General features: G+C 37.5%; 1 pseudogene; it reads right to left on the bottom strand.

Annotated features, from left to right (window-relative positions):
* Positions 1-9,722, bottom strand: part of LOC112636478 — a 157,339-nt pseudogene extending 147,617 nt beyond the window's left edge.
* Positions 9,723-22,069: the final 12,347 nt, after the last annotated feature.

Here is a 22,069-nt window from a genome sequence, read left to right as displayed (position 1 = left end):
GCTGGAGTGCAGTGGCCGGATCTCAGCTCACTGCAAGCTCCGCCTCCCGGCTTCACGCCATTCTCCGGCCTCAGCCTCCCGAGTAGCTGGGACTACAGGCGCTGCCACCTCGCCCCGCTATTTTTTGTATTTCTTAGTAGAGACGGGGTTTCACCGGGTTAGCCAGGATGGTCTCGATCTCCTGACCTCGTGATCCGCCCATCTCGGCCTCCCAAAGTGCTGGGATTACAGGCTTGAGCCACCGCGCCCGGCCCGAATATATGAAACTTCTAATGAACAGTGGCTTAGCCAAGTATCCAAACTTGTTTTAAAGACCTTAAAAATATAACTTAGGCACGTTTGATGCCTAAAAGAAAATTAGGTGTAGTTTACAAATGCAAAAGGACATATAGTCTAGAACGTCTGGGCACTGAATGTATGAATAATCTGATCAGATTTTTGAGGTTTTTTTGTCTTTGAAAACGGGATAAATGTGTTTTCAATTTTATATAAAGAAAGGTCAGCTTCGTTATTATATAGTGGAGATTTTTTTCCCTTAAATTCTGAGCATGGGAATAAGGCTACATATGTGTGCTAAGAAAGCAGAAAGCACTCCAGTCTGGGTGACAGAGCAAGACTCTGTCTCAAAAAAAAAAAAAAAAAAAAAAAATAGAAGCAATGGATTGCAGAAGATTCTGTCAGTGCCCTTTAATCTCAACTTCCATTTTAATTTGAGGGAGTTTTTCATCATATGCATCTGTGGAAGCCAATGAAGGTAGATCTTCCCTTGCCATAAACCTTGGGAGCTTGAAGATGGGCATCTGAATAATTTTACCAAGCAGACTCTTCTCCCATTGATTTTTGAAACTTTCCTGAGTTATAAATACGCTTAAGGAGTTTAAACTTGATTTACACCAGCCTGGGAATAATGGGCACACCCTGAGTCCATTTGTGGTGAGGTCCCCACAATTGTGGTGATGGCACTGGCAGCAGGGTCCTATCCAAATCCTTCTGACTACTGGACACTAGCTGTGTTTTCTGTTTCCCTCTTGCTTGTTTCATGCCTACATTTCAAGGCCCCAATATTCAGTCTTCCCAAGCAATTTGTGAGATATACTCTAGTTTTCCAACAAGTTCCTTTTCTGTTTACATTAGCTAAAGTCAAGTGCTATTCCTTGCAACAAAGAAATATTCACTACTTCTTATGTATTTTCAATTCTTCTCCTGTGTGTGTACATTTCTTTACTTATTTCTGAGACACTTTCTTTGAAAGTTCTGCAAGTGGTTGCCTATGAGTAGTAAAATCTTTTGAAGTTTGTATATTTGAAAGTATCATTATGGCCAGGCATGGTGGCTCATGCCTGTAATCCCAGCACTTTGGAAGGCCGAGGCAGGCAGATCACCTGAGGTCTGGAGTTCGACAGCCTGATCAACATGGAGAAACCTTGTCTCTACTAAAAATACAAAATATTAGTCAGGCATGGTGGCGCATGACTGTAATCCCAGCTACTCGAGAGACTGAGGTAAGAGAATTGCTTGAACCTGGAAGGCAGAGTTTGTGGTGAGCCAAGATCACACCACTGCACTCCAGCCTGGGCAACAAGAGCAAAATTCCATCTCAAAAAAAAAAAAAAAAAGAAGAAAAGAAAGTAAGCTTCATTCTTAGCAAAAATATGCAGTAACTTACTACACAACTGGCACTAAGTAATGTTTCTATTATGCTAAAAGAAAATATTGCTAAGATTTATAACTAATATAAAAATAAAAGATTGACATGTCTGAGAAAGTCATACACAATTTGGTTTAACACTTCAGCTCTTTGTGTGCTTTTAGAGTAACAGCCGTATAGTTTTGGGATATGTTTTTAAAATAAAAATAAGATTTTAACTTTTAAATCTTATGTGTTAAAAGACATATGTATTTAAGTCCTATATACTTAGGCCTATATGTATATAAGTACATATGTTCAGATACACACTGCATACAATATGTATACTCACATATATATGTATATGTGTGTATTTATATAAAAGTCTGTGAAGTGTGTGAATGTGTAGAACTGGACCAACTTTATAGCCTCTAGATTCAAGAAACTTTTTTATTTTCAGAAAAAGGAAGAGCTAAGAGATTACCTAGGATAGGACATAGCACATAAGTACCATGCAAGAGATTATAGACAACAAAATAGGTGATAGATACACAGATGTCCGTGTGTAGATAAAGGCTCATCTGAGTTTCTCAAGAACAAGGTAAGGCTTGGAGAGGGTGGGTACTTGAAGTTTGGATGAGATTTTGATAAACAGAATATTGGAGAGGTAATGGTAAAATAGGAAAGTACAAACAAAAGTACCTGAGATAAATACCCATTATGAAGACACCATGAAATTCAATAGGATTCTTCTTTCTTTCTTCTTTTCCCATATTTCATGATTCTAAAATGATTAGAAGGTAGTGGGAGTTTCAATAATTATTTTCAAGGAATAATCATAGTGAGTGACTTTTATTGCAGCACAACTTATACAAAATTCTTTATACTTTCAAAAAACTATTATATCTCAACAAAAAGCAATTTAGTATAATTTCTTGCATTTTACAGATAAGAAAACTAAGGATTGAAATATAAATAACTTGCCAGGAGTGGCACAGCAGTAGGTACAAAAGCTGAACTGTGTCCTTCTGAGGACCTGACTCCTGGGTCATTATCACCATCCAGGCTTCCAGGCTGCCTCCTTTTAGCCTCCCTTTGGATCTATACAATTTTAAGTCAATACTTTTTTTTTTTTTTTTTTTTTTAAAAAGGTAGAATCCTTATCTTAGCCACTAAATAAGTTTTATAATGATGCCAGGTCCCATATGCTTCCATCATTGTTTAAAGTAGAAATATTGCTAAATATCAAGATGCTCCAATCTAAGTATGATTGTTTCCCTAAACTAAAAGTTTATACATTTATTTATTTATTTATTTATTTATTTATTTATTTATTTATTTTTGAGACAGAGTCTTGCTCTCTTGCCCAGGCTAGAGCACAGTGATGCGATCTTGGCTCACTGCAGCCTCCACCTCGCGGGTTCAAGCAATTTCCCTGCCTCGGCCTCCTGGTAGCTGGGATTGCAAGCGTATGCCACCACGCATGGCTAGTTTTTCTATTTTTAGTAGAGATGGGGTTTCACCATGTTGGCCAGCCTGGTCTCAAACCCCTGACCTCAGTTGATCTGCCTGCCTCGGCCTCCCAAACTGCTGGGATTATAGGCATGAGCCACCATGCCCAGCCCTAAAAGTTTATACTTTTAATAGAAAAAAAATAGAAACAAAAGCACTCCATAGGAAAGATTTTTTCTTTATAAAATCTCAGTGTGCAAATATAATTTTATTTATATTTCTCTTAATGTAATCATTAAAGAATATTCTCATATCCACCAGGCACATGTGACTGTGGATGAAAATGTCATTCATTATTCTCTCTCTCACCACATAAGAATTGTTTTAAAATCTTTCATTATTTTTTAGTCTATTGAAAGTTAAGAACTTCTATCTCTCCTCATTGGCAGCAGATAATACTGGGCTAAAACTTTTTAGGTAGAAAGCTGCTTTTATTTATCACACCCACAAGTGCTAGACTCTGACTTCTGGTCCTGTGGCAGAAACAGTTGGGAGGTGTGTGAGTGATTTCAGTCCTGGGTGGATGATAATTCCTCTGGCAGAGAGGACAGGCTCTGTGTCTCGTGAAGGAAGGGACTAGAGGACATACAAACTAAGTTGAAGCCTTTTAAATACTGTTGGAGCTGAAAAAAAAGCTGTTTCAAAAGAGATGGCAGTCAAAAACTCTTGAAGACAGGAGCCCACCTGACCTAAAAGAAAAAACAAGAAGACATGTCCCATAAAAAAATGGAAGATCACAATCTCAAAAATAGATGTGATAATATCTTTAAGTCTCTCAATGTAAACATCATAAATGTCCAACAAATTAGCAAAATGTGTTGTGTTCCAAAACAAGGCTGCCTTACGCTTAACATCGATACTTTAAAGCTTCAACAGAAAGCACTGGACTGACTTTGAAGTCTAGAACTTGGGAAATGTTTAGTCATTTGACATCACCACCTCCTTTTCTGAATGCTCAAAGCAGTTTCTTTCTAAAAGTAAGTGTGTCATATACTTGGAGACAGAATTCCTGAAAAGTGGAGCTAGAAAAAGAGACCAACGGACGTGTCTGCTTTTGAGTCTTATTTCAAATGCTCATTTCTATTTTTTGACTCTTGTCCTTTGCTTTTTACTAACTCTAGTAAGAACAGGAGCATAAAAGCTAAAATTGAAATTGCACTAGTAAAGTCACTGGGACCTTAAATCTTGACAGGGATATTGGTGTTTGGTGATATTAGCTTTAGGTTTATCTGTCTGCATTTCCTTTCACACATTTGTGGAAATGCCCAATCTTTTTTTTTAGATTTTTCCCTTGAAAATTTATCTCCTGATCTTCCTAACCTCTTACTCTATTCCCAAGCATAAACACAGCATACACAGCCACCCTACTGGGTCTCCCCTTGGCCATGAAGTATGACACTTTCAAAATTTTTTTAAATCCTAAGTATTGGTAGAAGGTTTATATTAGCTTTGGAAGCAGCATTAATTTTGGCTCCTCTCAAACCAGGGTTTGATTATTTTCTGCCTTTAAATTTTTTTTTTTCTTCTAGCAAGGGCAGAACCTCTTTCAAATCCTACCTGCTGTGCAAGCACAACAAAAGATTGAAGGGATGGGAATGCAGGGAGGCAGCCCAAATTCATTCTTTGACCTCTGAGCTGAAGTGGCTGTCATGCACAAATTCGATTTTTGCTAGAAAGATCTATTCTTCCATCCTTCAAAGGACAAAATTAATGAAACTAAATGAGTTGAGGAATTATTTCTTAAGCAATTTTTCACAAATGATGTATAGCAAATCTGAGAGTTTTCAATATTTGTTTGACAATTTGAGGAAGACAAACCAGAGCAACTTTTTGCTTTAAAACATAGAAAACATGTTATAGAACCCAGTGATAGGGACCACATGGTACAGTGGAAAGCATCTTGAACTCAGAGTTTGAAGATGTAAACTGAATTTAAAATGCTGCTTGCACTTCTTATCGATCACCGTGTGTCATCATTTTCCCTGTCTGTTACCTCTCTTTACCCCAACTCAGTATAGTCACTCATAAACGGTGTTGAATCATTCTGTTCAATCTCTCTCCTTCCGAAAAAGAAAGTGATTTGCTCATCCAGAAAAGATTGATCACAAGTGAGTGAGACACTTGCTATATTCTAATGAATTTTCAGTTCATTTAAGCAGGGATAACATGCACGTAAGAAATGTGTAAAGGTAGTCATGTAATGTTTGCTCAAATTCTATTATGAGGACATTTGCAAGGTGGCATTTTAGGAAAGAGAGAGATAAGTTGGGATAAACGAAAGGAGGGGAGGAAGACTTCATGAGGGAACAGGACTTTGTGCCTGGAGTTCTTGGTGGAAGTTTCTGAGAGTGAGCAAAGAAACCATTATTATATAATTGAGATTACACTGGTGTTGAAGCAAAAACTGCTAGCTTTTTTCAAAAAGTCATTTAAAACTCATAAACATTCAGATTCCTGCACAATTAAATGAGGTCACAATAATGATCTAATTATCCTATTTTCACAAGTTAATTGAGAGTATTTTAATAGATCGTATATATGAAAGAGACCAGTGTAGTATCTGGCATATATCAAGTGCTAATTTGATACTTGGTATGGTTCAAGAGGAGGCAAGGCGTAGAAGCAAAGACAAGGCCATAATAGCAAATATGCCATGTCCAGAGAAGAGTGCAGAAGCCAGACTGGCTAAAGACGAATCAGTCACTCTGGATTTTGAACTGTAGGAAGAAAAGAACCCTTTCCCTTTGTGGCTAAGACGGCTACTCTGACCTGTCTAAGCTAATTCTCACATCTTAATGGAATTGCCAGTGGAATTCTGGTTTCTAGATTTTCTACCTAAGTTTAAATCTTTAGTCCTCTATTTGTTGAGTTCACTTAAATCGGTCTTAGTGATGCCTGCACAGTGCCAGACCAACAGGTCAATACAGCCTAAAAGTTGATAAAGGCAGAGGGGAAAAATACAAATGATAGTTGATTATGGGTTATTGAATGAATAGATGAGTGAGTTCAATTTTTAAAACCCTGATGTACTAATGATATATATATTTTTGTAGTATAAATTTATTTATATTCTGAGATCATCTATTAATTAGCTTTCTAAGTCATGCGTGGTAACAAATGGTTCCAAAATCTCTGGGTTTACAGCAGTATTTATTTCTCACTCACATGTATCTGCTGCAGCTTGATTTCAGTTTACTTCACTTAGATTCTAATTTCAGGACCCAGATTGACAGATTGAAGAAGCAGTCTTGCGGCAGACAGGGTGAGTGGTATCACCACATTCTGGCCACATTTAGAATTCTGCAAACTGGGGGCATCTGGCACTTCTGCTTACTTTATATTAGCTAAAGAAAGTTGTGTGGGACAGAGATATATACTTCTACCACAGGGAGCATTTTAAGTTGCGTATCATTGGAAAGGGAAGTACAATTCTTCTACAAATGAAGAAGGACATGAACAATTGGGAACAAAATCATAACCATAAATATCTGAATTAACATTTTCTAAAAATTAACATACAACTATTTTGCCCTCATTTCTTAATGGAAAATGTAGCCTAAAGCTAGCATGTCATTTTTACTTCACTAAAACAACCTCTACTTCACAGATGTGTAAAATTGCACTGTTTTACCTGCTTGAGCTTCTATGGGACACTTCAGAGGCTACTGTCCATTCCTAATACATCTCAATCAGACGGAGTGGCAGATTGTGGTCTTTCTCTGAGATCTTACTCTTGGATATGCCTATTATTGCTCAGAGAGTTTAATGGGTTTCCCCAAATCAAGATTTATTGATAAGATTCTAGGTGCTCGTAATATATGTTAAAAGGCATGCATTGTAGTGACCTTGCTTTTAAAGAATTGCCTCAAGTAAAATGCAGACTGTGTAGTGGATAAATCAGTCACTGTCCAGGGTCTTTGGAAAGTATGACTATCAATACAGCTGGAGCAATGAATGAACTGGGTTTGCTTTACATCCACAGGGCCTCTCCAACAGTCTCCATCTGTAGATAATACTATAAAGCCAGTGTCTGAGACATCTTTGTTTTTATTGTGGCAATATATCTAAGCCTTCTCTTTATCTTAACTAATCCAGTACCCCTGAAATATGATGCTGCGTCTCTGAAAGAAAGAAAAAAAAACCTGATAAGATAACCACCTAGAGTGACATTTATATAATTGTCCAGTCAGAACTCATTTCCAGCTGCCTACATGGAGCTTGCTTCACTGTTGTAGCTAGGAAACAGGGAAGGCAAATAGCTGCTTGTGTTTGGTGCCAACCTTCTGAACTAGTCATGCTTAAAGGAAAGCATTCCTGTACTTGCAGTTACACAGATTTGCCTCCTAAAGTCTCATTTTTTTTTGAATGATAATTAGAGGGACCTGCCATTTGAAATCAAACTCCCGATGTAGATTCAACAAGAAAGTGTCTTTATAATTAATAAAATTCCACATGTTTTCCTCCAATTTGTATAGATGCCCCCAAACCCTCTATTTTAACTGAACTTTTAATCTCAAAATTCAGTTGGGTTTACACCAGGGTGGCAGCTGATGTGTCGGCAGCCAGCAGGGATTTTCTGCATTTAGTAGGACTGGCCTAGAAGCTGTTGCTATAAATTCCCATCTGGAGATTTCAGGCAGTCTTTCTAGCCTCTCTCTCCAATTAATGGTTTCTTTGTTTATTGACTCCAGGCACCTCAAGACTTTACAGGTATCAAGAGTCTGCCTTAATGCTCTACTTTTAAGCTAAGGTAACCAGTAAGGAGGAAAATTTACATGACATCATTCTACCCAGTTCTTTCTGATTTTATACGGTATAAAGCTTGGCCTTATTTATAAGCTGTGTTGTTCTTGTCTCCTTAATATCCTTTGTTTCCATGGCTCTTACAGGAATCTAGGTCTACTTACCTTTCAGCATTTCTATTCCTCGAAGCTTTGGAGAAGAGCTTGCACATCTGTTATAGACTTTGAGATATAAACCCTAGCCCCAAGTTATATGGAAATTGGCCTGGGGCCTGGTGGAGTCAACTCAGAGCAAGGTTGACAGTACCTCCACTTCAAAAGTTGGAGTCTTGAAGAAAAGCCAGTCTCATTTGCTGCCACATAAATAATCTTTACTCTGTCAAACTAAAGGTCATTTAAATGGTGAATTACTCAGAGCACAGTTTCAAACTCTTATGAGTTACATAGACTAACTTAGCCTTAAAGATCTGCAGTTTGGAATAATACAAAAGTTTTGAGGGTCAGTACAAATTTAATTATTCCTTGATACTCATTCCTCAAATCCTGTTTTTTGTCTGACAAAGATCAAATTCCTGAGACATACTATGCAAGAAATTCATAATCAACACTTAGGAATAAGCACTGTTTGGGTATAAACTTCCATTAAATTTTATGTATATCTGTGAACATATATCATAAAATTGAGATCATAATGTAGAAATAATTATTTAATTTTTAAGAACATGATTTTAATGACTATACAGTATTTGATAACATAAACACATCTTAATTTATCTAGTCCTCAACTGATATTCATTTAGATTATTTTCACAATTTATCAGAAATAAGACTGAAACGAACATCTTTATGAATAAATATGGGCTCATGTGTCTGATTACTTCCTTCTATTTAACATACATTCCTAGAAGTAACTCTTTGAACTCTTTATGTAACACCTCTGGAATTTAAAACTATATCTAAATAAAAACTTAAAAAAAAGTTTCAAATTATATGTATATATGCACACAATTGCTTAGGTGTTTTTTTGTTTTTGGTTTTTGGTTTTTTTTTACAGTTTTCTAATCTTTCTTTGAATGAATACACTTCATGTTCTACAAGAGTGCTTCTAGAAGAATCAAATGAGTAATACTACAGTTTGGCTGACAGGAAACATTCAGAAATATTTGAAGAATTGTGAATGAATAAATGCATTAATAAATGACTTATCTTCATGCTAACACGGCTGGAAATTCATACTATCTTGTGTTTCTTTTTTTTCTGTCTACCACTCCCTATAACCACTTCCTACCTCTTCTTTTACACATGAATAAGACATAAGGCCAATAACTGGAGGGCTGTTTTCTGTCTGCTCTCAACCAAATCTCCTACATGGTACTACTAATGGAATGTTAGCGATACAAAATTACTGCTCCCGAGGTACTACACAGCAGCTATTTTTGACCCCTCTGTTGGAACAAAATCTGATGTCATTATGTTAGACATTCTCTGTCTATTCTATGTAGCGTTTCTATCTGAGAATGCCTCATGTTCATTTTATATTGAAAGGAATTTTAAATAGAACCTCTGACCTATTCTATATAAAAATATGTTTTATCACAACCTTTATGATACTTTCAAAAGCTCTTTGGAAATCTAACATGTGAGTAGCCTGTAAAATACTTACCATTCCTTTTGACAGTGTCAGATGAGAAACGTAAGCTGTAGCTTTGGAAACCAATGGAAAGCCTCATGACTTCAGAATCTGTCTTATTGGCCCTTGTATGAAGCCCTTGAACTCTGACAGGTATTTTATTTTTCCTCCTTATTCCTCTCTGAATCAAAGCTCTCAAGCCTATAGTCATTGTTAGCTGTCTTTGCTTTTTTCTTTTGCTTTTCATTTACATGTTCATTGGAGGGTGGTACAGGAAAAGTGATTCCTTCTCCTGGAAAATGATAGGCCATAGACATGTTTCCCTCCCTCTTCTTGTCTTTTTAGGTGAGATCAGGATTTTAGATGCTCTGCTAAGACAGATATGTGTCATTGACTTTTATTTAATTCTTCCTGTGGAAGAAAATATTCTTGCAGGATCAATTAACTTCCTTTATTTCTGATGAGTACCAGGCAGCAGGGAAAATCCATATAAGAATCTAATAATTAAATAAATTAGAAGCAGACCTGCCAAGAAATAGAGAAAGGACGTTCACAGAGATATGCTCTGACATATTTGAGGTGATTTTCTCCTTAAATTATAATTTTGTGTTAAATATGAGCATCTATTTTATTTCTCCTAAAATGAAGAAAGAGACAAAATTTCACCCTTCTCCCAGTAGGTTAATGACCCCCAAAATGATACCATGTAAAAATTCTAACTGAGACATTTAACTTTTTTTCTTATTGATATACCGCCTGATATGGTTAGGCTTTGTCTCCCCACACAAATTTCATCTTGAATTATAATCTCCCAGGTGTTGAGGGGAGAACCTGGTGGGATGTGATCGAATCCTGTGGGTGGTTTCCTCCATGCTGTTCTCATAATAGTAAGTTCTCACGAGATCAGATGGTTTTATAAGTGTTTGACAAGTTCCTCCTTCATTCACTCTTCTCTGTCTCCTGCTGCCAGGTGAGATGTCCCTGCTTCACCTTCTGTCATACTTGTAAGTTTCTGGAGCCCTCACCAGCCATGAATGACTGTGAGTCAATTAAACCTCTTTCCTTTATAAATTACCCGGTCTTGGGTATTTCTTTATAGCAGTGTGAAAACGGAATAATATGCTTCCTTTCCATTTTTATGAACAGATTGCAACTAAGAAGGAGATGTTCTGGATTCTACGTCAATTAATTTGCAATTCACTGGATACGACCATGGAAAAATTACTTAAACTCTTTCAGTCTTCATCTTTAATGCTGAAGCTATTGATAACCTTTATTAAATATTTAACTTTTGATTTTAATGAAGCTTGATTTGATATGATAGTATCTTTAGTAGATATCTATTTTTGCACCTGCCCAGATTTTATCCATTCATCTGATAATCACATCAACTTTTCCTCTGAAGTACCACCCCTCACTTTACTTTTACTATGTTCAGTTAGGGGTAGTTTACTACACCCCTTTCTTCAGAGGTAGACATTTCACTGAGTAGCATATTTTTGGATTCACACTGATTATTCAATGAGATGTTTGAGACGCAATCAGAGTAAATGAGAAACAATAAGGTGTTGGCTGGGATTTATGGGAAAAAAAATTCCTTATCTTTTCCTTGGGATTTGAAGCTGAAATAATAGCGATTTTTGGACTGTGGTAGGGTGAGGATAGAGTTTCTAGGAACTACTGCATGAAACCACAAAATGAACGCAGTTAAATGGAAGAAAGACTCAAGAGAGACAAAACAAATCCTGATAATCAGTTGAGTTCCTATAATGCAGCCATGCTTAAAGATGGAATATTTGCTAATATCAGAATTTGGTGTATTTGTGTGTGTGTGTGTGTGTGCACATGTGTGCATGCTAATGCCAGGGTATCAGTTGAAATTGTTTTTAGTACAAGTGAAAAAAACAAATTACTACAAATGACTTAAATAATAGAGATAATTTATGGATTTATATAGACAAAAAGTACAAATATTAAAAGAGCATTAGATTTGTTTCACTTATGCAGCCTATACTTTCATTAATATCCACATTCTTTTGATTTCTCTAATCTGATTTCCGTAACAAAAAGTTTCATATAAAAACTTGCTCCCTTATAGCACTAAGACAGCCAGTTGCAATCTGATTTACATATTTCCTTGTCCAAGGCAAGGACAGATCTTCCTTTTTCGTAAACCTGTTAGAAAAGTATTTTCCTTACAAAATGCTACATATTTACTAAATTCAGTGAAATGCTCATTTTTGCAAAGTTCCTGTGGCCAGAGGATTGCCATAGTTGAAGAGCTTAGAACCAGATTTCCTGAAGCAATAACTGTGGCCTTGTGGCTTTAACAAGTCTGACCTCACCTACTCAGATGCTGCAGTGAGTCAATCTCATCCACATTCCATGAGGATAACATAATAGGAAAGTGGTAAACGTGATGTTGGGAGACAGCCACGATGTCTGCCACAGTCAGGTCAGTATAAAATTTTTGTCACTTACACGTGACACTATTTTTCTAGTAGAGTATCTCATTTAATTTGCACTTCAGTTTACACAACACCTATTTGAAAGCTGTAGATCAAACCTGGGGGAGAAACCGGAAAGCGCAGTTGCTGTATGTTCTTATTCCATCCTTCCTCTGACCTAAAAATCTAGATGAGACAAGAGGCGAGGACTGTTTACAGAAAAAATGGTTTCTGGAAAGTGGATTGGAAACCAAATAAAACAAGAAAAGTCTGTCAAATCCAAAACCTGGGGTCAATCATTAGACCTGCTCTCTACCCTGTATCTAATCCAGCCAAAGCCTCCAATAGATCTTGGAAATTTCATCTGGGCTTCAGGTAGCCTCAAACCCTAGTAAGATTTAAAAGTAAACCCTTTAATAGAGTGCTATCCTTCGGCTTCGGATCCAAATTGTCTCTATGACACTGCTATCCGGGTGTGGAGCGTCGATCCACCAGGGGCCATATTCCACCAGCTGTAATGCTAACTTCCATGGTCAGAGCAGACCAGAACCAAGATGACAGCCTAGCTAATGATAATGTGAACTAGGAGACAAAGACACTCGGGGTCTTCTGCTGTTAAACACTGAGCTATAAAGTTACAACAGAGATGCAGAGGAGCTGAAATCATGGTAGAACAGACATCACAAACTGTATGAAAGAAACTTATCTACAGAGAGCAGAATGGAGAATGAGCATACAGAAAAATAAGAAAGGATCTTGTGATTCTGGAGGCAGTAAGATGGAGAAGGGCCTGTTCACTGACTTTCTTCCTGTGAAATACAGTTGTCCTAAGGACTCTAAATTCTGACAGTACTGCCACCCTTTTGCTAAAGCTCTTAAATGAAATTGAATGTTTTTCTTCTTTTAATAGTGAACAATATTAATTTAGTTAAGCCTCGAGAAGACATATACAAAAAATAAATATATAGGAGATTGATGTCTCTTGATACCTATTATTAGACATCCCTAAAGAAAAAAAGTAATACAGAATCATAAGGGCCCTAGCTGAGAGAAAGTCTTAAAGGCATAGAAATGATGGTCTGAAATAAACAAAAAACTACTATTTACTTAGCCTATAACATTTCATATGACCTTATTTAATCCTCATAACAACCACATGACATGTATATTATGATCCTCATTTTTTCAGATAAGAAACTAAGACTCAAAAGGCTTCATAACTTGCACAGAGGAAAGTGGCAAAGTAAAAATTTCTTCTACAACCTCAGAGGAAAAAGACTCTTTACACCATTTTTTCTTTCTCCTTCCTCCTTTCATAATAAAGATTAGTAATCTTCATATATCAAAGTATCTCTTTCAAGCCAGATACAATTTATGATTTTATTATTTGTACAGGAAGTATGTAGCCAGAGGAAATTGCAAAGGCAAAGTCACATAGGTGTGTGAAGGCCCAGTGTTGTATGAGAGAACTACATACAATTCCAGTTCTAGAATAGAAAGTTCAACCTTCTATTGAAGGAGTGGTTTGTTGCCGATGATGCTGCAGAAGTGTAAAGGGGATCAATTAATAGAGTCCCTTCTGAGGGATTCTGGTTTTTTTAGGTTTGCCTATCACAATACAAACTCTCTTAAGAATTTAAAGAAGAGGAGTAGAGAAAATGCCATCAAAGGCATGAGGATGTTGTTGCTGAGCTACAAAAACTACCTAAAACATAAAGATGCACACACACACAGAATGACGAATGAAGTCTTGCACTGGAACTTTAAGACAAGAAGAAAAGGGATGTGGAATGATGTGACAGTATCTCTACATGTTGAATTTTATTTTTAAACATATGGCATAGTTCTGCATAGGCATAATAATGCTAAAATCTTCACAACTAAATTCAGAGCTCTTTTGTTAAATATTTTGTAAAATACCAAAACATTTCTTAACAAGTTCACAAAATGAAATTGCTGATGGAATAGGCATTGGCCTGATGAGCACATAAAAACAAATGTTGCTCCTAAGACCCAGGTAACCTGGACATTCAATTCCCACTCAGTCTGCAAGCTGGTTCTTTGGGTGCCACCTCCCTAGACACTTGCTGGTGTGTAGATGGATGGTGTTAATTTCAGATTGGGAAATCTCATAATGCTGTCCTGAACCTTGCAAACAAGGTCGGACATTTGTAGAAGCTGTTGCCCTTCACAGAAACATATGCTTGTTTATTTTGTCTGCGTATTTTGTCTACAAATTACCTCAGAATAATTTTATGTGTGTCAGGGAACATAATAAATGTTTCCATGTTTAAATTTTCTATGGTTTTCAACAGAAAAAGCAGAGAACTTCCTTGGTTTAATTAGAAAGCACCTTGTCATCAGGCTAGAAAGCATCAGTTGTCTGATGTATAGCTGAAAAGGATGTATGTTTATGATAATTGGTAAAGGTGGCATTTAAACTCGTTAAGACCTTATCTAATAAAAATTGGGAGATGGATGATAGTCTTTCAACATGTCCTAGTGCCTTTTCACTCGTGATTACCCTGTGATGCTTCTCTCCTCCTCGTGTTTTTGTTCTTTTATGTAACTGAAGGATGACTGACCTTGGCATTATCATCATCTAATCAAATTCAACCATTATTTCCTCAGCAGTAGTTATGCACAAAACTGTGTAGGTACTGCAGAATAGGGTCACTGCCCTTAGAGAGTATTTAATTTAGATGAGGAGACAAGGCATTTACAAAAGAAATAGTTTAATAACAACAAAAATGTGAAAAGCTACTATTACAGAGCTGTTTGGTAGTTTGGTTCCTGCCCAGAGTTTACATGACATCCAAGAAGAAACGGTAACATGGAACAATCAAAATTTGTAACTAATATTATATCTCCTCATCCCATTGTCACTAACATAGAATCTGACAGACTGAAGATTCAGAAATGACTGCAAGGTATTGGGCTTGGGTGACAGTCAATGATTACATTCTTCACAAAGATAGAAGGAAAACAAAGGGAGCTATTTTTAAAGAGAAAACGCATCTAAAAAACTGCTCTGATTATGTTATTATCCTATTCAAAAATGTCCATGATTTCCTGTAGGCTGCTTGTAGAGTTTGGTAGAGCAAAATGATTACCTTAAGCAGTCTTCATGCTAGGGAGTGGTGACACAAGATGTAATAAACTGTACTCTCTGCCACTGAACTCACTGTAAATAGAGAGTCATGAAAGTGGGTGAACACCTTGAGAAAAAGAGGGCTGTGGATCAATCTAAGAACAATTATCAGAAAGCACACACACCAGACTTCTGGAATACCATTAGTGGGGAAAAGTCACAGAAATGAAAGCAGTAATAGTAGATATGCACGACTCTGGTTCTTTGCAGTCTGTGGCAGCACACAAAGACATATTAGACTTCTAGAGAGGGACCTGGCCCTTGGCCTGGGGGTTTCTAAGCTCCTTGACTGGGGAGGTCCCCATCTTTCATGGCATGATTAGGAACTGAGATTCAACACTAGTATGATATCGCAGAACCTAGACTCAAACCTAGCTAAACACTCATTGGTTGAGAAAGCACCAGAGTCTCCCTCCCCGGGAGCAATCAGGAAACTAGGTCCAAGCCTTGAGACTACAGCTATAAGGCTAGCGGAGTGCTGATCTATCACTCCAGTATTTATGGTTGTGGGAGTCTTATCCCCACGACCAACATGATCAAGGTGTGGGGCACAAGTCCTCTAGTTACAGCTATTCAGCCCGGCAGAACCTTGCCCTGAACTCACATTGCAGCACTGCCAAGATTGATTGTCTTATGCATTCAGTGTACCAGTTTCTATGAAGCTTTGCTGCAGCCAGTTTAGAAAGAATTTTTTTTTTTTTTTGAGACGGAGTCTCGCTCTGTCACCCAGGCTGGAGTGCAGTGGCCGGATCTCAGCTCACTGCAAGCTCCGCCTCCCGGGTTCACGCCATTCTCCGGCCTCAGCCTCTCGAGTAGCTGGGACTACAGGCGCCCGCCACCTCGCCCGGCTAGTTTGTTGTATTTCTTAATAGAGACGGGGTTTCACCGTGTTAGCCAGGATGGTCTCGATCTACTGACCTCGTGATCCGCCCGTCTCGGCCTCCCAAAGTGCTGGGATTACAGGCTTGAGCCACCGCGCCCGGCCTGAATCAGTCTTGTAATAGCCCTAATCTTCAAATGTTAAGAAGCAAAATTGGATTTGGGCAATTCTAAATTTAGGGGTCAGGAGAAGGCAGAACCACCTAAAGAGGCAGAAAGAGTATCCAAAGAAGTATAAGGTGAATGAGAACGAGAGTATTCAGGGTCACAAAGGCAAAAAGAGAAATGAATTTCAAGTAAAGAAGGACATTTAACTTGCTCAATGCTAGTGAGGCTATAGGGAGAATGAAGCACAAAAAAAAAAAAGATGCAAGATTTAAAAAGAAAGGGGTATATTAATGAGCATGTTTCAGTAGTGTTATACAGTTAAAAACTGGATTAAAACTAGATTAAAAGTTGTTAAGAAATGAAGAGTGATAATAAGAAAAGATGGAAACGGGCAGGGAGAAGAAGGCAATAGTTTGAGATAGGAAGAGGAAGCAACAACAATCTTTTATCTACCACAGAGATAACCTGAGCTCTTGTGAGAGGGGCTATGGAGGATGGAGAAGGTTAAGCTGGTTAGAAATTGTGTTCTCTGACAAATGGTTTCCAGTTCTTATGAGTTAACATATATCAAAATTAAAGGACATCAATGAGGTCTTAAATAAGGTGATTGCTTTCATTTGATTAAGACTAATTTTATGATTCTTTAGTCCAGCTTATGAGAATAGTTCTAGCAGTGGTTTTTCAGTCACCAAGCCTAGCTAAGAGAATTGTATTCTGGCTAGGACACTTTTTCATGATCCTTCACATGTCATCCTCAATCTGCTCCTTTATTACATATCAAACATCTCCACCTATACAAAATAGCATAAGCACATGTTTTTCCCCTCCCTTAGCAATTCCCATCAAAACAAATGTGGCCAAAATCAGGGGTGGATAAACCGCATGGGAATTTTCCTCTTTTCCTGAAAAATTATATTTTTAACTTCTATTTGTTACAAAGGCAAGAACTAGGAACAAGTGGATTGAAACATTTACTTTTTCTCGCTGGAGACTCAGCACCCTATAAATGTAATGTTACATTTTTAGCATTTTTTGAAATGTAATATTCAGTCAATAAATGAAGAAACTGAGGCATAGGAAACTTAAAAACATTTTTAGGATCACAAGAAAGGTGAATAAACATACCATCTATAAACAGCCATGTATCTCTGATTATTTTCATTTAGTTTTCTACACTTTTCTGTTGATATTGTACAGATGAAAGTAGAGTAGCTTATTTTGAAGATACAAAGCCATCTTGTATTAGTCCGTTTGTATGCTGCTATAAAGAACTGCCTGAGACTGAGTAATTTATAAAGAAAAGAGGCTTAATTTACTCACAGTTCCGCATGGCTGGGGAGGCCTCAGGAAGCAATCATGGCAGAAGGGGAAGCAAACACAGATTTCTTCACATGGTGGCAGGACGGAGAAGTTCCAAGCAAAAGGAGGAAAAGCCCCTTATAAAACCATCAGATCTCATGAGAACTGTCAGGAGAATAGCATGGAGGTAACTGCTCCCATGATTCAGTTACCTCCCATTGGGTCCCTCCCATGACTCGTGGGGATTATGGGAACTACAATTCAAGATGAGATTTGGGTGGGGACATGGTCAAACCATATCACATCTTATCCCAAAGTTGAGCTTCAGCTTTCCACGTTGTTGGATTTTTTCCGTTCTGGGTATTTTTACTATTTTGAGACTTGATGGCTTTCTTTAAGATATGTCTAAGCAATATCATAACATATGATATTGTCAGCCAAGGTCATTTGAGTGACAATGTCAGTCAAAATTATAGCCTGGTATATTGTAGAGTCATTTAACCAGTTGAATAACTGTTTTTTGTTCCCTTTACTTTTCAACCCATCAACCAGAAACATATCCCAACAATATATACTTTTACAAATCATACCATACATAAGATATTTACAAAATTACATCATATTAAGCAAAAGAGTTAAAGCTTTTTCTTGGTTCCCAAAGCAGATGCTTTGTTACACCATCAAAAGGTTCTCAGTATGTATCAAAGCCATAGATCTTCTTTAGTTTGTATTTGAGATTCAGGGGATCTTAGCTAGAGCCAGTAATAATTACATTCAGAGAACAGGCATATGGTCTAATTCACACTATCATTTTTTCACACAATTGAAAGATGCCAGTTTTTAAAAATACATGATTATTCCGCCTATAGTGGTCTGCCTTGCCAATTTGTAGGTCACAGCCTCCTGTACGCTAAAGCTAGAACTCATAAATGCTTTATGGAATATCCTTTCAGTAGTAGAGATGGAGATTGCAGGGGCCAGATGGGACAGTATTCATGGCAAAGCATGAGACTAGAAAGATCATGTACTCTTTTTTTTGTCTTGTTGCTCTAAAGATCTTTTTCCTACAACCATTAAAAGCACTAAAAATAAAGAAGTGTTGTTCCAAAGAGTCCACTTGCAGTAATTTTAAAAAAGAAAAATGTTTATATTACAAGGAGAATCGTGATATGAAAAATTCAGACATCTGTTCTCTTCAGCTGACTACTGTATCCCACTGATTCTACCTCAAAAATACTTCTTCAGTTGTCCTGCAAATACAGGCCCTCAACACTTCCTACTTGGATTATTGCAATGGTTTATTCCTTGTGCACCCCAGGCTTGCCTCTGCACATATATGACAGGATATATCACTGAATTTATCCACCTATATGTAACATATAATATATTTTACTTCCGTGTCATTTTTTTTTTCTTCTGCCTGCACATAAATTCCTTGAAGGCAGATACGGTTTTGTTCACTGGTGTTTCTCCATCGTCCAGAACGATGCCTTCTAACTACTACATCCTAGAGGACAAATAACAAAATGTGTCACATATTCATACCCAATTCCTCTCAGTAAATATTTTCTAAATAAATAAATTTGTAGAGAGTATATATCTTAGAATTATATAGAATATATATCTTAGATTGCAGGGAAGTTCCTTAAGAGTTGAGTAATGAACATTCTTTTTTTTTTTTTTTTTATTATTATTATACTTTAAGTTCTAGGGTACATGTGCGTAACGTGCAGGTTTGTTACATATGTATACTCGTGCCATGTTGGTGTGCTGCACCCATCAACTCACCAGCACCCATCAACTCGTCATTTACATCAGGTATAACTCTCAGTGCAAACCCTCCCCCCTCCCCCCTCCCCCCTCCCCATGATAGGCCCCAGTGTATGATGTTCTCCTTCCCGAGTCCAAGTGATCTCATTGTTCAGTTCCCACCTATGAGTGAGAACATGCAGTGTTTGGTTTTCTGTTCTTGCGACAGTTTGCTGAGAATGATGGTTTCCAGCTGCATCCATGTCCCTACAAAGGACACAAACTCATCCTTTTTTATGGCTGCATAGTATTCCATGGTGTATATGTGCCACATTTTCTTAATCCAGTCTGTCACTGATGGACATTTGGGTTGATTCCAAGTCTTTGCTATTGTGAATAGTGCTGCAATAAACATACGTGTGCATGTGTCTTTATAGCAGCATAATTTATAATCCTTTGGGTATATACCCAGTAATGGGATGGCTGGGTCATATGGTACATCTAGTTCTAGATCCTTGAGGAATCGCCATACTGTTTTCCATAATGGTTGAACTAGTTTACAATCCCACCAACAGTGTAAAAGTGTTCCTATTTCTCCACATCCTCTCCAGCACCTGTTGTTTCCTGACTTTTTAATGATCGCCATTCTAACTGGTGTGAGATGGTATCTCATTGTGGTTTTGATTTGCATTTCTCTGATGGCCAGTGATGATGAGCATTTTTTCATGTGTCTGTTGGCTGTATGAATGTCTTCTTTTGAGAACTGTCTGTTCATATCCTTTGCCCACTTTTTGATGGGGTTGTTTTTTTCTTGTAAATTTGTTTGAGTTCTTTGTAGGTTCTGGATATTAGCCCTTTGTCAGATGAGTAGATTGCAAAAACTGTCTCCCATTCTGTAGGTTGCCTGTTCACTCTGATGGTAGTTTCTTTTGCTGTGCAGAAGCTCTTTAGTTTAATTAGATCCCATTTGTCAATTTTGGCTTTTGTTGCCATTGTTTTTAGTGTTTTAGACATGAAGTCCTTGCCCATGCCTATGTCCTGAATGGTATTACCTAGGTTTTCCTCTAGGGTTTTTATGGTATTAGGTCTAACATTTAAGTCTCTAATCCATCTTGAATTAATTATCGTATAAGGAGTAAGGAAAGGATCCAGTTTCAGGTTTCTACTTATGGCTAGCCAATTTTCCCAGCACCATTTATTAAATAGGGAATCCTTTCCCCATTTCTTGTTTCTCTCAGATTTGTCAAAGATCAGATGGCTGTAGATGTGTGGTATTATTTCTGAGGACTCTGTTCTGTTCCATTGGTCTATATCTCTGTTTTGGTACCAGTACCATGCTGTTTTGGTTACTGTAGCCTTGTAGTATAGTTTGAAGTCAGGTAGTGTGATGCCTCCAGCTTTGTTCTTTTGACTTAGGGTTGTCTTGGCAATGTGGGCTCTTTTTTGGTTCCATATCAACTTTAAAGCAGTTTTTCCTAATTCTGTGAAGAAACTCATTGGTAGATTGATAGGGATGGCATTGAATCTATAAATTACCTTGGGCAGTATGGCCATTTTCACGATATTGATTCTTCCTATCCATGAGCATGGTATGTTCTTCCATTTGTTTGTGTCCTCTTTTATTTCAGTGAGCAGTGGTTTGTAGTTCTCCTTGAAGAAGTCCTTTACATCCCTTGTAAGTTGGATTCCTAGGTATTTTATTCTCTTTGAAGCAATTGTGAATGGAAGTTCATTCATGATTTGGCTCTCTGTTTGTCTGTTACTGGTGTATAAGAATGCTTGTGATTTTTGTACATTAATTTTGTATCCTGAGACTTTGCTGAAGTTTCTTATCAGCTTAAGGAGACTTTGGGCTGAGACAATGGGGTTTTCTAAATATACAATCATGTCATCTGCAAAGAGGGACAATTTGGCTTCTTCTTTTCCTAACTGAATACCCTTGATTTCTTTCTCTTGCCTGATTGCCTTAGCCAGAACTTCCAACACTATGTTGAATAGGAGTGGTGAGAGAGGGCATCCCTGTCTTGTGCCAGTTTTCAAAGGGAATTTTTCCAGTTTTTGCCCATTCAGTATGATATTGGCTGTGGGTTTGTCATAAATAGCTCTTATTATTTTGAGGTATGTTCCATCAATACCAAATTTATTGAGCGTTTTTAGCATGAAGGGCTGTTGAATTTTGTCAAAGGCCTTTTCTGCACTATTGAGATAATCATGTGGTTTTTGTCTTTGGTTCTGTTTATATGCTGGATTATGTTTATTGACTTGCGTATGTTGAACCAGCCTTGCATCCCAGGGATGAAGCCCACTTGATCATGGTGGATAAGCTTTTTGATGTGCTGCTGGATCCAGTTTGCCAGTATTTTATTGAGGATTTTTGCATCAATGTTCATCAGGGATATTGGTCTAAAATTCTCTTTTTTTGGTCTCTGCCAGGCTTTGGTATCAGGATGATGTTGGCCTCATAAAATGAGTTAGGGAGGATTCCCTCTTTTTCTATTGATTGGAATAGTTTCAGAAGGAATGGTACCAGCTCCTCCTTGTACCTCTGGTAGAATTCAGCTGTGAATCCATCTGGTCCTGGACTTTTTTTCGTTGGTAGGCTATTAATTATTGCCTCAATTTCAGAGCCTGTTATTGGTCTATTCAGGGATTCAGCTTCTTCCTGGTTTAGTCTTGGGAGAGTGTAAGTGTCCAGGAAATTATCCATTTCTTCTAGATTTTCTAGTTTATTTGCGTAGAGGTGTTTATAGTATTCTCTGATGGTAGTTTGTATTTCTGTGGGGTCGGTGATGATATCCCCTTTATCATTTTGCATTGTGTCTATTTGATTCTTCTCTCTTTTCTTTTTTATTAGTCTTGCTAGCGGTCTATCAATTTTGTTGATCTTTTCAAAAAACCAACTCCTGGATTCACTGATTTTTTGGA

This window comes from Theropithecus gelada, chromosome 12, assembly GCF_003255815.1.
Source record: "Theropithecus gelada isolate Dixy chromosome 12, Tgel_1.0, whole genome shotgun sequence".
Classification (NCBI taxonomy): domain Eukaryota; kingdom Metazoa; phylum Chordata; class Mammalia; order Primates; family Cercopithecidae; genus Theropithecus; species Theropithecus gelada.
This window is presented reverse-complemented; position numbering and strand designations above follow the sequence as displayed.